The following is a 13,082-nucleotide window of genomic DNA, read 5'->3' as shown; positions in this document are numbered from 1 at the left end:
CTTTTATCTCAAGCTCACCAAAATATATCGTGTCCACATAGATATGAAAATTACCATTATTAATTGACAATAAATCGTCGATACATCTAAATGTCGAGTTGAAGGCCACAGCAAGTGTTTTTCTTTTTTCTCGAATAGATAATCAAAATGTCTTTCACAAATTCTGCTACATATGAATACAAAAATAGATCTGTTAACTAGAGCCGAGCTCGTTGCAAAGCAACGAATAGGTCTTCCGTTGGAGCTACGAACTAGAAGACGCAACCTTGAGTCGAGGTCAAAGGCCACATACTAGAGATATACAAATAAAAAAAAACTTGTAAGAGAAGCAACTTACAATGTTTCGCTAGGAAAAAGAATGTAAAGGAATACTTGTATGTGTGACCTTGATCTTTTCAAATGGTCTTGTGCTAAGCAATAACTAACTCTCGTTAGAGTTAAAATTGAGATAAAAAGAGTTAGGTCAAGGTCGAAAGAAAGGCCAAGTTCAAAAATGGTGATGCCATTGAATAGCTCTCATCAATATGCATCAACATGTGAAGTTTGATAACACATTTTAAATGGTATATTTAGAATTGAGCTAAACACTAATTTAAGAAAAGTGAGGTATATACATGTACATGTATATAAAGTCAAGTTTAAAAAAAATGTTAATGCAATTGCATAACTCTAATTAATTTCTTCCAGTATATAAATATTGATAAAAATATCTTGGATAGATTGTTTGAAACTGAGTTTTGAACTGAGCTAAAGGCAAAGTGTGACAGAAGGAGAGACTGAAGGACAGAAAGTAGGAAGGATGGAAGACGTCCGACAAACAGCAAATGCCTTGGCCATATTCATGGCAGTGCATAACATGTCATGTATGATTATTGGTTTACATAAAAATAGGTCGTAACTTTCAGTCTCGGAATTCAACCCTTAAACTACATGTATACATGCATGTACAAAAACAAATCAACCGACTGACATTCTCTGCTTAGAAGGAAGACATTGTATTCATTCTACGGGATGGGGTAATTACAGTGAATAGTGAGAGGAATTTAACAACCTGTCAGTCCATGAAACATTAATTTGGAATGTCTGTATACAGCTGCGTGGCTTTTTAGGTCACCTGAGTAAACTCAGGTGACCTATTGCTATCACTTTTCGTCCGTCGTCGTCCGTCGTGCGTCGTGCGTTAACATTTGAACATTTTCAGCTTCTTCTCTGAAACCACAGACCCAATTTCAACCAAATTTGGCACATAGCATCTATGGGTAAAGGGGAACAAAAATTGTGAATTTCATGGTCCCTGCCCCCCCCCCCCCCTGGGGCCTGGGGGTGGGGCAAAAACCACTAAAATTAGTGCAATCTTTAAAAATCTTCTTCTTTACTCCTGGACATCAAGCAGTCAAACTGTTTGCAAGATTGTAATCAACATTGAGTCCTCTACCAAAATTGTAAAATTCATGGCCCCAGGGTTATGGGTTCTAGTGCAAGGGCGGGGCCAAATAAGTATATAGTGAAAATGCATTATTTCTTTGAAAATCTTCTTCTCTGCTCCTGGGCATTAAATAAACCAACTAAGTACATAGTTATGATGAGCAAGAGTACCTCTACCAAAATTGTGAATTTTATGGCCCCAGGGTCAGGGGTTCTGGTGTAGGGGTGGGGCTCTATAAATTATATAGTGAAAATTCATGAATTCTTTGAAAATCTTCTTCTCTGCTCCAGGGTATTAAATAAACCTACTAAGTACATAGTTATGATGAGCAAGAGTGCCTCTACCAAAATTGTGAATTTTATGGCCCCAGGGTCAGGGGTTCTGGTGTAGGGGTGGGGCTCTATAGATTATATAGTGAATATTCATGAATTCTTTGAAAATGTTCTTCTCTGCTGCTGGGTATTGAATAACTAACTAGTTGCATAGTTATGATGAGCAAGAGTGCCTCTTCCAAAATTGAGAATTTAATGGCCCCAGGATCAGGGGTTCTGGTGTAGGGGGGGGGGGTCTATAGATTATATATTGAAATTACATGAATTCTTTGATACTCTTCTTCTCTGCTCCTGGATATTAAATAAACTAACTAAATGCATAAGTTATGATGAGCAAGAGTGCCTCTACCAAAATTGTGAATTTTATGGCCCAGGGTCAGGGGTTCTGGTGTAGGGGGGGGGGGTCTATAGATTATATAGTGAAATTACACAAATTCTTTGAAAATCTTCTTCTCTGCTCCTAGGAATGAAATAAACTAATTACATAGTTATGATGAGTAAGATTACCTCTTCCAAAATTGTGAATTTTATGGCCGTAGGGTCAGGGGTTCTAGTGATAGGACGGGGCTCTATTGATTATACAGTGAAAATACATTGAATCTTTGAAAGTTTTCTTCTCTGCTCCTTGGTATTAAGCAGATGAACTACCTATATAGATATTATGAGCAAGGGTCCTAATCTTCCAGAATTGTGAATTTCGAGGCCCCAGGGTCAGGGGTACCATAAGGGAGGGAGGGGGCTGTACTTATATGCTGAAACTGGATGAATTGTTCGAAATATGCTCCTTGGTATTAATCAGATATTTTTGAAAAACAAGGGTGCCTTTTCAAAAATTGTGCAATGTGTGGATCTAGGCCTAAGGTTCAGGGGTTCATGTGTGATTGGGGCATTACTGATCATGCTGAATATTACTGATTACTTGAAATGCATTTTTTGTTCCCCTACCCTGCCTATGGGTATTAAGTAAACAAACTAAGCAACTGCTAATTGTATTGTTATGATGATCAATGGGGCCTCTTTCAAAATTGTGAATGCCATAGCATCTGGATTAAAACATGAATCAAATTCAATCACTGGAAAGTTGTTGCATAATGCTCAGGTGACCTATAAGGCCCATGGGCCTCTTGTCTTAGAATGAAATTAGTATTTTTTGAAATATTTAGATAATTCTTTTGTTGACGCCGTGACATATTTGATTGGCTGTATAATAGCTGTTCGGATATAGTGCCGTTTGAAGGTCCAAAACCTTTCTTTTAATATAACCAAAGGTTCTAGTGATCTTTTTTCTGTAAAGTCGAAAGAAAGAAACGTATGGGGTCGTTCAAAAACAAATTAATGAGTTGTTTTTCATCTATACAGACACTTTTTTTTCTTCTGGTTTTCCTTGTTTGTGAATTGCCGTTTATTTTGTTTACAAGCTTGTGTTCATACCGCTGTTCATACGCGCTATCAATATGAGAGGAGAAAACAAGACGTCGTCAAGCAACAATGACTGACCAGATGGACGTTTATATACATTGTAATCGTTATACAACCAAATATCAGAGCGAATCGATAATTTAAGTACCCAGTTAAATACATTGGAATTAAATAATGAAGGAAAGAATTTAATTCATATTTTATGATAAATAGGCAATAACGAATTTTCTAATTTTGTAAAATTGTACTCTGAATGTTCTGGATGTATATGTTTGATCGCTCTTCTATGTAAAAGTTCACACATATAAAACATGTAATTATTATTGGCTGCGGTAGCGGCCAATCTTTTTGTGATTGTGTTAGAGTGCACATGGGGAAATGAGACTCATTTTTATTACTTCAATAAAATAATTCGTAAATTATAACAAGTAAATCATGCGTAAAATATTTTAAAAACTTGATTTAAACTTAAAATTTAATGTTGAAATATATTTCAATTTCATTGCCATTAATATCTAATGATTATCGATAATTAATGGTCATAAAAAAGAGTTCGTATCAGATACTCCACAGCCTGAGAGTTTGTAAGATTTGAAGAGAAATATCTTGATTTTCCGGATAATGATGATGTGGTTAAAGTGCATGGTGAATAAAAAAAATGAGGAGTTTTTCAACTTCTAGTGAAAATTGTTTTGAACTTACTGTACATCTGCAAATGACACAAAGATCATGAAGATTTTTTTTTTAATTTTGCACTGCGGTTTGCAGCATAGTCTGCTCTGCAGAAACCATGAGCATTATCTCCTAATCAAGATCCAGGGTATCGAGGCTCGAACAGGCTTACACCTTCATTTTGATGACAATAAATTCTTCTTATACATCAATGAAATTTTTTTTAAAAATCGATAAATCTATTTATGAGCAAATGCGGTAAAATAATTTTTTATTTTGCTTTGAAACAGCCTGAAAAAAAATTGAAAAACTAATTCAGCTTTCAATATCTTGACGTGCTTTCCTTGCATGTGAAAGAATTTTTTTGCTTTGCAGCCAATTTGATGTTTTGCATCAATTAAATTTGTACTGACATTGTACACGTAAAGGCAGGTAAAATATTCTGTTTATTGGACGAAATAGTATACCATTCTGTACATTATAATTTTAAGTTGATTAGCAAATAACTTAAAACTCAAAAGTGCTTAATTTCATGTTGGATTTCCTCCTGTGAATTAGAAACGTTAACTTCACTTACAATTATCATGCATGCGTACATGTAGTTTGAGATTCATAAAACAATTACCACTTTGATAAATACAGGAAAAAACGGTGTAAACCTAGCTCGTGTTTTTTTTCCGGCTATCAAAAAACATAAAACTTGAAATGAATAAATGCACAAGCGATTACGATTGATATAAACAACCTGAAATAGAATGAAATTGAATAATATGAAAGGAGTCGACATGATTTCAAACCCAATTTTCCATCTGTAACTATCGGAATACATAACGGATTCTCATATCGACATACCCGCTGCTATCTGCGGACACGTGCTTGTAAATGAGAACTGGGCTACAAAATTTTAAACACAAAGTGACAAAGCTGGATGTAAACTGTTTATTACAAATACGTGAATAATAGTAATTATTTTAAAGTATTTTTTAAACTTTTAATGTTTATTTATATTAATAAAAATAATGGAGAAACAAGAGTGATTGTAAAAATAAAACGTACATAATAGCACATTACGTATCACAAGACTTCCATCACTAATTATTAATTATTTGCCGAAGCCCCTTTTTAATTACAATTTAAATACATTAACACGGAATAGAGAAATAATTTTGCGTGAACAGGCCAAAGAAAGCGATCAATGTTTAATGCATCAGTGTTTCCAGTTACGATTAAATGAGACATCGGTAAAGTATTATTATTGATTCGATAAATTAAAAACATGATTTCTATAAATTGATAGGTCTTTATACACAATGAATTTTAAACACGATCATTGACACTTGCATTGTTTACGACAGGTGACTGGTACAGTAGTGACCTAGATAGACAGTGTGGGATTTGCGCGTTGGATTACATAACATCTAGGCGATCTTGGAGATCGCCAAATGTATACAACTAATGATCGTGAATTATTCGATGCACAAAGTTAAAATAACTTATAATTGTTATAATAATCAATTTAGAAAGATGGATTTAATATATTCCGTTTATGAAGACGTGTTCACTGTAAAACTAATTAATAATAAATAAAAAAGAAAGACTAATCGTTATAAATAATTTAATAATGAACCGTAAAGCATGTATAAAGCCCCATTTAGAAGAAAATTAACATTACATACCATAGGATTTATTACTGATAAGAAGTTTGTGTAAATTATACACATGAAGAGGTCTGATTTCCTTTCCGAATGAAAAACACTACCTTTTACCTGGCCTGCTTTCAATTACATATTATGCAATACCCCTAGTATAATCGAACACAAAACATTTTCATCAGATTAAAAAGGTGTCAAAAAACAATTTTAATCGTATAATCCAGATCAAAATAATTACCGTTTTTGAGTTATAAAGCAAAAATTTTCAAGGTCCCTAAATCCCTATTCATAGGGGCCAGTCCCTTTTGAATAGAATTATATGAAAGCTCTTGCAATTATGCACAACTTTTGTTCAATATGTCTTAACAAAATATTTTTAGTTTTCAAGATAAAAAGGAAAACATGTGTAAATTTTCGCTCTTTTAGGCGTTCTATTTTTTGACCCCTGTATAACGCCATTTTGAATAGAGAAATCGAAAAACAAAAACCACTATGCACAACTTCAATCTCTCTATTATCTAAAATTAGTAGAATTTTTGCTCCAGCTTTAGCCGTCTCTGAGCCTTTGTCTGGAAACGAAAGCCTATAAATTTTCGTTTAAAGGGAAATAACTCAAAACCGGAAGTGACTTTTTGAAATTTTAGATAGCATTCTGAAAGAGTTTAGTAACGTCTATCATCTCTGAAAATTTGAGCAAAATCTATCGAGAAATAAGTGAAGTATGAGGCCTCAAAGTTGGCGTCTAGGAAAAGGAAAAAAAAAGAATAATAAGAACAAGAAACGATCTCGTTGCAAGCAACGAGAGGTCTTCCGTCCGATTCTGGGAAAAAAAATCGTAAAGTCGAGCTGAGAAGTGATTAAAAATTTTGGTCACAAAATGAATCCAGGTCGCCAGCGTGAAAATCCAATCCGCTTTTCCCCCCTTTTATCCCCAACGCGCTAACCATTACGCTATTGGGAGTACTGCTCTAAATGTACTTGTGTATACTTTTGCTACAGTACACCTGTCTAAGAATTATAAAAGACGGGCCATTATTCATAATTTCGCGCCAAACGCCACGTTAAATTTTCGCGCCTTTTCTTTGGACTGATCTATTAAATAGGTGTGATAGCTTCAATAAAATTAAGAAAAAAGAACGTTCTCATAGCCTACATTTCGAGGTTTAGAAAATATATTTAACACATTGTACACATTCTATAGAAAAGTAACACAAAAGCAGTGAAATGACTATGATTTAATTTTTTTTAATTTCCCGTCTCAGACGTGAACTATGCCGATTAATTACATTTTCAAAAAAAGGTTGAAATGTTTCGCCGAAAAACATGCTTCGCTCTACGACAGTCAAGGAATCAGATACCATTTATGTTTAATAACTTGATTCAGATCTTTGAGAAAAGAATGTTAATATAAACTCCATTAGACGATCTTATTAAAATGGTTTTCTTATTTTTGTCTTTTCTTTTCGTTTAATATCACACAAGTGTGCATGGGAAAAACAGTGGTTTTACGTTTTATACTTACTATATACAGTACCGACCGGACACAACCTAACATAGAGCGAACCCGGAGCGGACTCCGGGTTCGCTCTCTCGGTCCGCTCCGGGTTCGCTCGGTGTCCGCTAGGGCTCACCCCGAGCGAACCCGGAGCGGACCCAAAGCGAACCCGTAGCGGACCCCGAGCGAACCCCAAATTCAGTAGCGGTCCCAGGGAGCGAACGCAGGTTCGGTATTTCTTTACAGAGCTGTCAATCAGGATTAGCGATTAACCAATCAGCGCATCAACCAATCAAAATAGCATATTGATCTGTCAATTGGGATATAAGATCGAATGTGTTGATTAAATTCGATATAAATCCAAACACTGTACATACAAGTAAAATGTGTGAATGTGCTGTGAAAATCTGTTATGATAATTAAAATATTATTTAATATTTATTTATTTTAGAGAGAGAGAGAGAGAGGGAGAGAGAGAGAGAGAGAGATCATAACTTTAAACTCAGGTGAAGTGCGAATTACATAATTGAACGAGAATTAATTACGCAAATTAATCACGACATTTATTAGTAAATCGTACATTGTTTCATTTTCTCAAAATGGCGTAACTATACTTGACGAAGAATAATCAGAGAAATATAATATAGAAGGGATATTTAAACATATGAATTATGGTCTATTATAAATTTTGAAATGTTTTAGGACTAATTATTGCGAAAAAATAATTCACAAAGGCGTAAGCAATACATAGTTATGTGGGTTGTTCGAGAGCTAGTAAGTAAACGCAAACTTACTGTAGAGTTATAATACTAAATTGAAAGGATAATCTTGCTAAGTTTCATCAGGAATCGGGTTTAATTCACGTTCATTCTGGTGAAGTCATTCAGTTTGTTAATTCCATTAGGGCGGAATGACTTCAATTTGTGCATCCAGAAGGAAGATTTTCATATACACGCATTTTTTCATGCCCAAGAAGATCAATTATTTGATGTAAATTTTGAATTATTTAATGTAACACGTAAATTGAAAAATCAAAAATAAAATAAATAAATAATTAGTATTTTTTTAAGACAAAGTGTACATGTGTGTGAAATAGGGGGCATATATTAATATATTATTATCGGGTCGGGAGAACAATTATTATTTGCCTTTTTCTTTATTCTGATAAAAATCATACTCGCTCCAAAATTCTGACTGTGAAAAAGATCTATTATACAGTGCATTTTTTTTTTAGAAAATGTCCGGTATATATTTATAACGAACTTTCAATGTGTAAATACTATAAATGAAATCTAAATATATCAGATGTACAAAAGGTTACATGTAATTTATAGATGCGATATCATAATTCACGTGTTAAGCAAACATTTAAACTACGAATTAGCAAAATGTACGGAATAACAAATGTATTTTTAAACTATATAAAGCATGAATTTAAAAGGTATTTAGTTTAAATTTCTTTCGTCAGTTTCACTAGTACACCATTCGACACACTGAAAATCAATTCAACAATTTTTTCTTCCTCTTCTTTTTTATTTTCTCGTTATAACTTAAGAGAAATAAATGCCTTATAACCCACTGTTTAATTAGTTTGAATTTATCGGGATCGAGAAATCAAGTAAATTAATTATTCATGTACATATAAATCTACGTCGAATGTACAGTTGAATTTTAGAAAATTTATCAATGTTCTCCATTATATCGCTGTTCACATGTACAGTGTACATCTCCGCATCGTCGCATAAACAACAATGATCGATCCACAATACCATTACTGTATTGGAATATACAAGTGGCGGGGCTTACTGGCGGTGAGATTAAAGCGGGTCCGCTTCACGCATCAGTGCGTAAAGCGGTCCCAGGAAGCGAACGTCGGGTTCGCTCTAGCGGACCCAGAGCTGACCCCGAGCGAACGCGGAGCGAACCCGGAGCGCACCCAAAGCGAACCCGGAGCGGTCCCAAAATTTCTGAAAGCGAACCCGAAGCGGACCCCGTAGCCAACCCGGAAGCTGACCCGGGTCCGCTCCGGGTTCGCTCTGGTGTTAGGTTATGTTCGGTCGGTACTGTACATACATCGATATTGTTTCTTGAAAAACTATAACTTATAACTATGATTTAAGATATGTTTTTCCGTCTTGCAAAACAAATGATAATATAGGTATCTTATATTTGCACATTTAGTCTTTTCTTTTTCTTCTTTAAGAACCAACCAAAACCAATTACAGAAGACGTTTGAGAAGACCCTGGAATAAATCTTTAGTTTTACACAGAATTGCAACGTAATTACTACGTGATGTATTAACGCGCAAACCATTAACCTCACAGGAGCACTGCTCCAAATATACTTGTGTATACATTTGCAACAGTACACCTGTCTAAGAATTATAAAAGGCGGGTCACTATTGATAATTTCGCGCCAAATGCCAGGAGTAAATATTCTATTAAATAATTGTGATAGCTTCAATGAAATAAAATAAATAAAACGTTCTTATCGCCTTTATTTTATTTCGACGATAAGAAGGTATATTTAACACATTGTACACATTACATATCGTATCTAGCCCAATTAAACTAAAGCAGTGAAACGGAAATTAAGTTTTTAAGATTGACACGTAATAACAACGTACTACTACGTGAAAAAGTCCAAGTAGTTTTTTACATTTCATGTATCTTTATGTCAGAATGGTTTAATCAAACGCTCAGCTGCCTCCATGAACCCCTACTCGCGAAATGGCGGAGTTGACAGAGGCAGACGCCATCTAGGACCCACTTCAGATTTTCAAATATTAATATCTAGGATTCAGATTAACCAATATTCTAACAACTTATATAGTAAGCATCAATAGAAGGGTATCTGTTAATATTCCAAAAATAAATAAAAAATATTGAAAAACAAAAAAGTTACAAAATACAATTTTTTTAATTCGCTTGTCGTAACGACCGGAAGTATTGACGATGAACGAAAAGTCGCGTCCTGGAAAGAGAATATCATGATCTATAATCCCTGAAATTTTCACATTGATATCATTTACCGTTCTTGAGTTTAACCGCGGACAAAATCTCAATTTAAAATCAGGAAATTTCCGGTAACTTGGCACCCTATTGGAATTTTCAAAACATCGCTCAGATAGATCAAGTTCCTGTTACGACACATCTTTTCTGATAATTTCATATAATTCTATCCAGTAGTCTTCGAGAAATCGCGTGCACAAAATTCGAATGTCAAAAAAAAAATAATAATAAAGAAACAATAGAATAACTATAAGCTCTTCCGTGAAGACGTAAGACCTTAATAAAAGCTCAATCATCAGATTCAGAGAAGGTCTTCCGTGGGAAACGGAAGACCTTAATAAAAGGGCGCAATTGGTATCCATGGGAAATTGTCAATCAGAAACTGAAACTTCTTTTTGGTGTGAACTAAATACTTTTTATGTGTACAATCAGAATGTTCTTAACCAAATAAATTTGTAAATGACGAATGACAGGTAAGTAAATTTACAAGTTCCATTTTTTATTAAAAAGAGGCGTCATTTTTTTTTTCAAAAAGTCTGGACTTATATTTATCATGGGGAATGCTTTTGAATTAAGTTGAAGAGTTGTATGTTTTTAAACATGCATATTCTTGAATATATTGACGCACAATACTCTTGAAGATTCTCCTTCACTACTGTTAATTTTTTATGAGGAGTAAAGAAAGAGGCTCGGTTGAGCATTTACTGGAATCCGCAATGTACCTTTGTTACCTATTAAAACAATTACAGGGCAAAAAGGGAAACACTTTTATACAGGTATACGCATATGACACCGTCACATATTTAATATGACTGCAATGCCTAGGTTGAAGACACTGGGAATATTGGTTTTCAATTATGATATTTCATGCATTTTTACAAATTAATAGAAAGTTAAAGGAAAATAAATACAAGCATGCTAGTTCAGCTATATTTGCTGTATCCCTAAGAACAAAGAAGGGTCTAGTACGTTCAAGAAAAGTATGTTTTTTATGTTTGTTTACTATTAAAACTTACAATCAGCAGTGGCTTTTCTTCATTTATAGAAAAGTAAAATGCAAGGGTTTAAAGAAAAATGAATACATGTACTATTTCATATTATTTTCTGACCTTTTCCCTGAAAATAGTATGCATGTTGAATTCTTCTTAGTGCCATAAAATATCAGAATAGAACTGTTTGAAAATCTACAATAAACCTCGTGGAAAAATATACCATGGGACAAAAGTTTTAAAAATGTTTGTTGAAAGCATGTTTGAATAAGTTCTTGTGAAATTTTATACCTTTATAAATGCCCATTGAGCACTGTGCAGAGATAATTATAAAAATTAATTTAGCTTAACGCCATCTTTAGATATGAAAATTTGCAAAATGTTAAATTCCAATCGTAAGATAATATTTTACAGACTGAATTTTTTTATTGTTTTTCTTTGGTTTGTTCTCTTATGGCCACATGCTGGGTGTGACTGGTTGACAGGTAATGCTAACTCTTATTCTGTACTTATGGACATACGCAAGGTACCTTACCTACTGATAATTTTTCAAAGATATTCTTAATTCAAACTTATAATACCATTACATGTTTTTAGACAAAAAATCAGCATGTGTTTCCAGAGGTTTTGAAAAGATATCAAATTTTGAGAAAAATTTCATTTATCAAAGAAAAATGTACAAAAATTACAAAACATAAATTCCAGATTTTTTTCATCAAAAAGTGTTTTAGAAGAGGTGTACAAATCCATATATACATGTAGATATAAAAAATATTGCACACAGGTCCTTCATTTAGTGGAACTCTTCAACTCCAGGGAAGAACCCAATAAAGTTCAAACTACGTTGCGTATGACCTTAATCCCACCTCTGATATTTTAGAGGTGAGAGGTCAATGTTTACTCTGCTTTTGATTTATTTTTTTGTAGGACTTTGAGCTTGAATGGTCCTCGTTATCTCAATATATCACATAGAAACGATTGGCAGGCTTCAACTGTATTGGGTTCACAATCCTTTCCAATTTCAGTGTCAAATTATGATAAAATCATTATGTTTCAAATATCCATGAAATACAATTGGACGTGCATTTGGTAAAAAAATTAAGATTGGTGACGTGAAACCGATGATCGTTCAATACTTTTTTTAATGATAAATTCGTCTAGGAGAATAAAACCGCCATAATGTGACGTTACATGTATAATGTGCACTTGCTATCACTCTCATCTTGCTACAATTGTCAAGAGTACCACGTAAGCATGTGTTAAAACTTTAACCGTTTCCAATAATATGTATAACAATTTTTTTTATTAGTTCATTTGCATAGATACACCCATTACAAGCCTTTATTCACATTTGGAGGGAAAAAATGGAAGACATAATTAATGCAGGTGATAAACTGAATTACTATGTATACTCAACAAAAAAAAAATAGAAAAACATATTCAGATGAAGCATGATAATCTAATTTTACTAATTTTAAGTTTTCAGTTTAAACCTGAATTCTTAAAAGGTATTTTAGAGTGTGTTGTGATAAAAATCAAACATATTTTATGTTCCAAATTGACAAGTTTAGTTGATGTCATTTACGTTGCTTCCACATTCTAGAGGCACACATCTTAACCAATCCATATGACCTTTGCGACCTCTTAGCGCTAGTGGATTTCCAATGTACGGATGTCGTGCATGATTACCAGCTCCTCTCAGTCTTTTGCTACAATTTGTTTACTTTATGCTGATTTCAGCAATTTGTATAGCAATTCTGAGTCAATGCACAGGTGCTAAATGAGGATCTGACGGTCCTGTCTGGGTGTGATCACCTTTGGAGGCAAGTTCTTGGTCTGTCATCTGAGTTCCTAGCTGGTCGAAACGTGCGATCAACTGCGGCAAAGCCGATTGATGTACACCAAATGCAGTTGCAACTTCCGGTTGCATAGGTCGGGTTAGTATCAATTTTAGAGCCTTGTTGCGTTTATTTTATTTAGTCGTGGCATTGCAGCAGCAACATTGCAATCAAAACAAAAATATGGGTTTAATAGTGTTTATTGTTTCTTAAAATCCAAAATTTTATCGAAAATAGACCCCAATTA

This window comes from Saccostrea cucullata, unplaced genomic scaffold (assembly GCF_032062105.1).
Source record: "Saccostrea cucullata isolate Sc308-1 unplaced genomic scaffold, CSIRO_AGI_Scuc_v1 ctg7352, whole genome shotgun sequence".
NCBI classification, from domain to species: domain Eukaryota; kingdom Metazoa; phylum Mollusca; class Bivalvia; order Ostreida; family Ostreidae; genus Saccostrea; species Saccostrea cuccullata.
Note: the sequence above shows the minus strand (reverse complement) of the source record.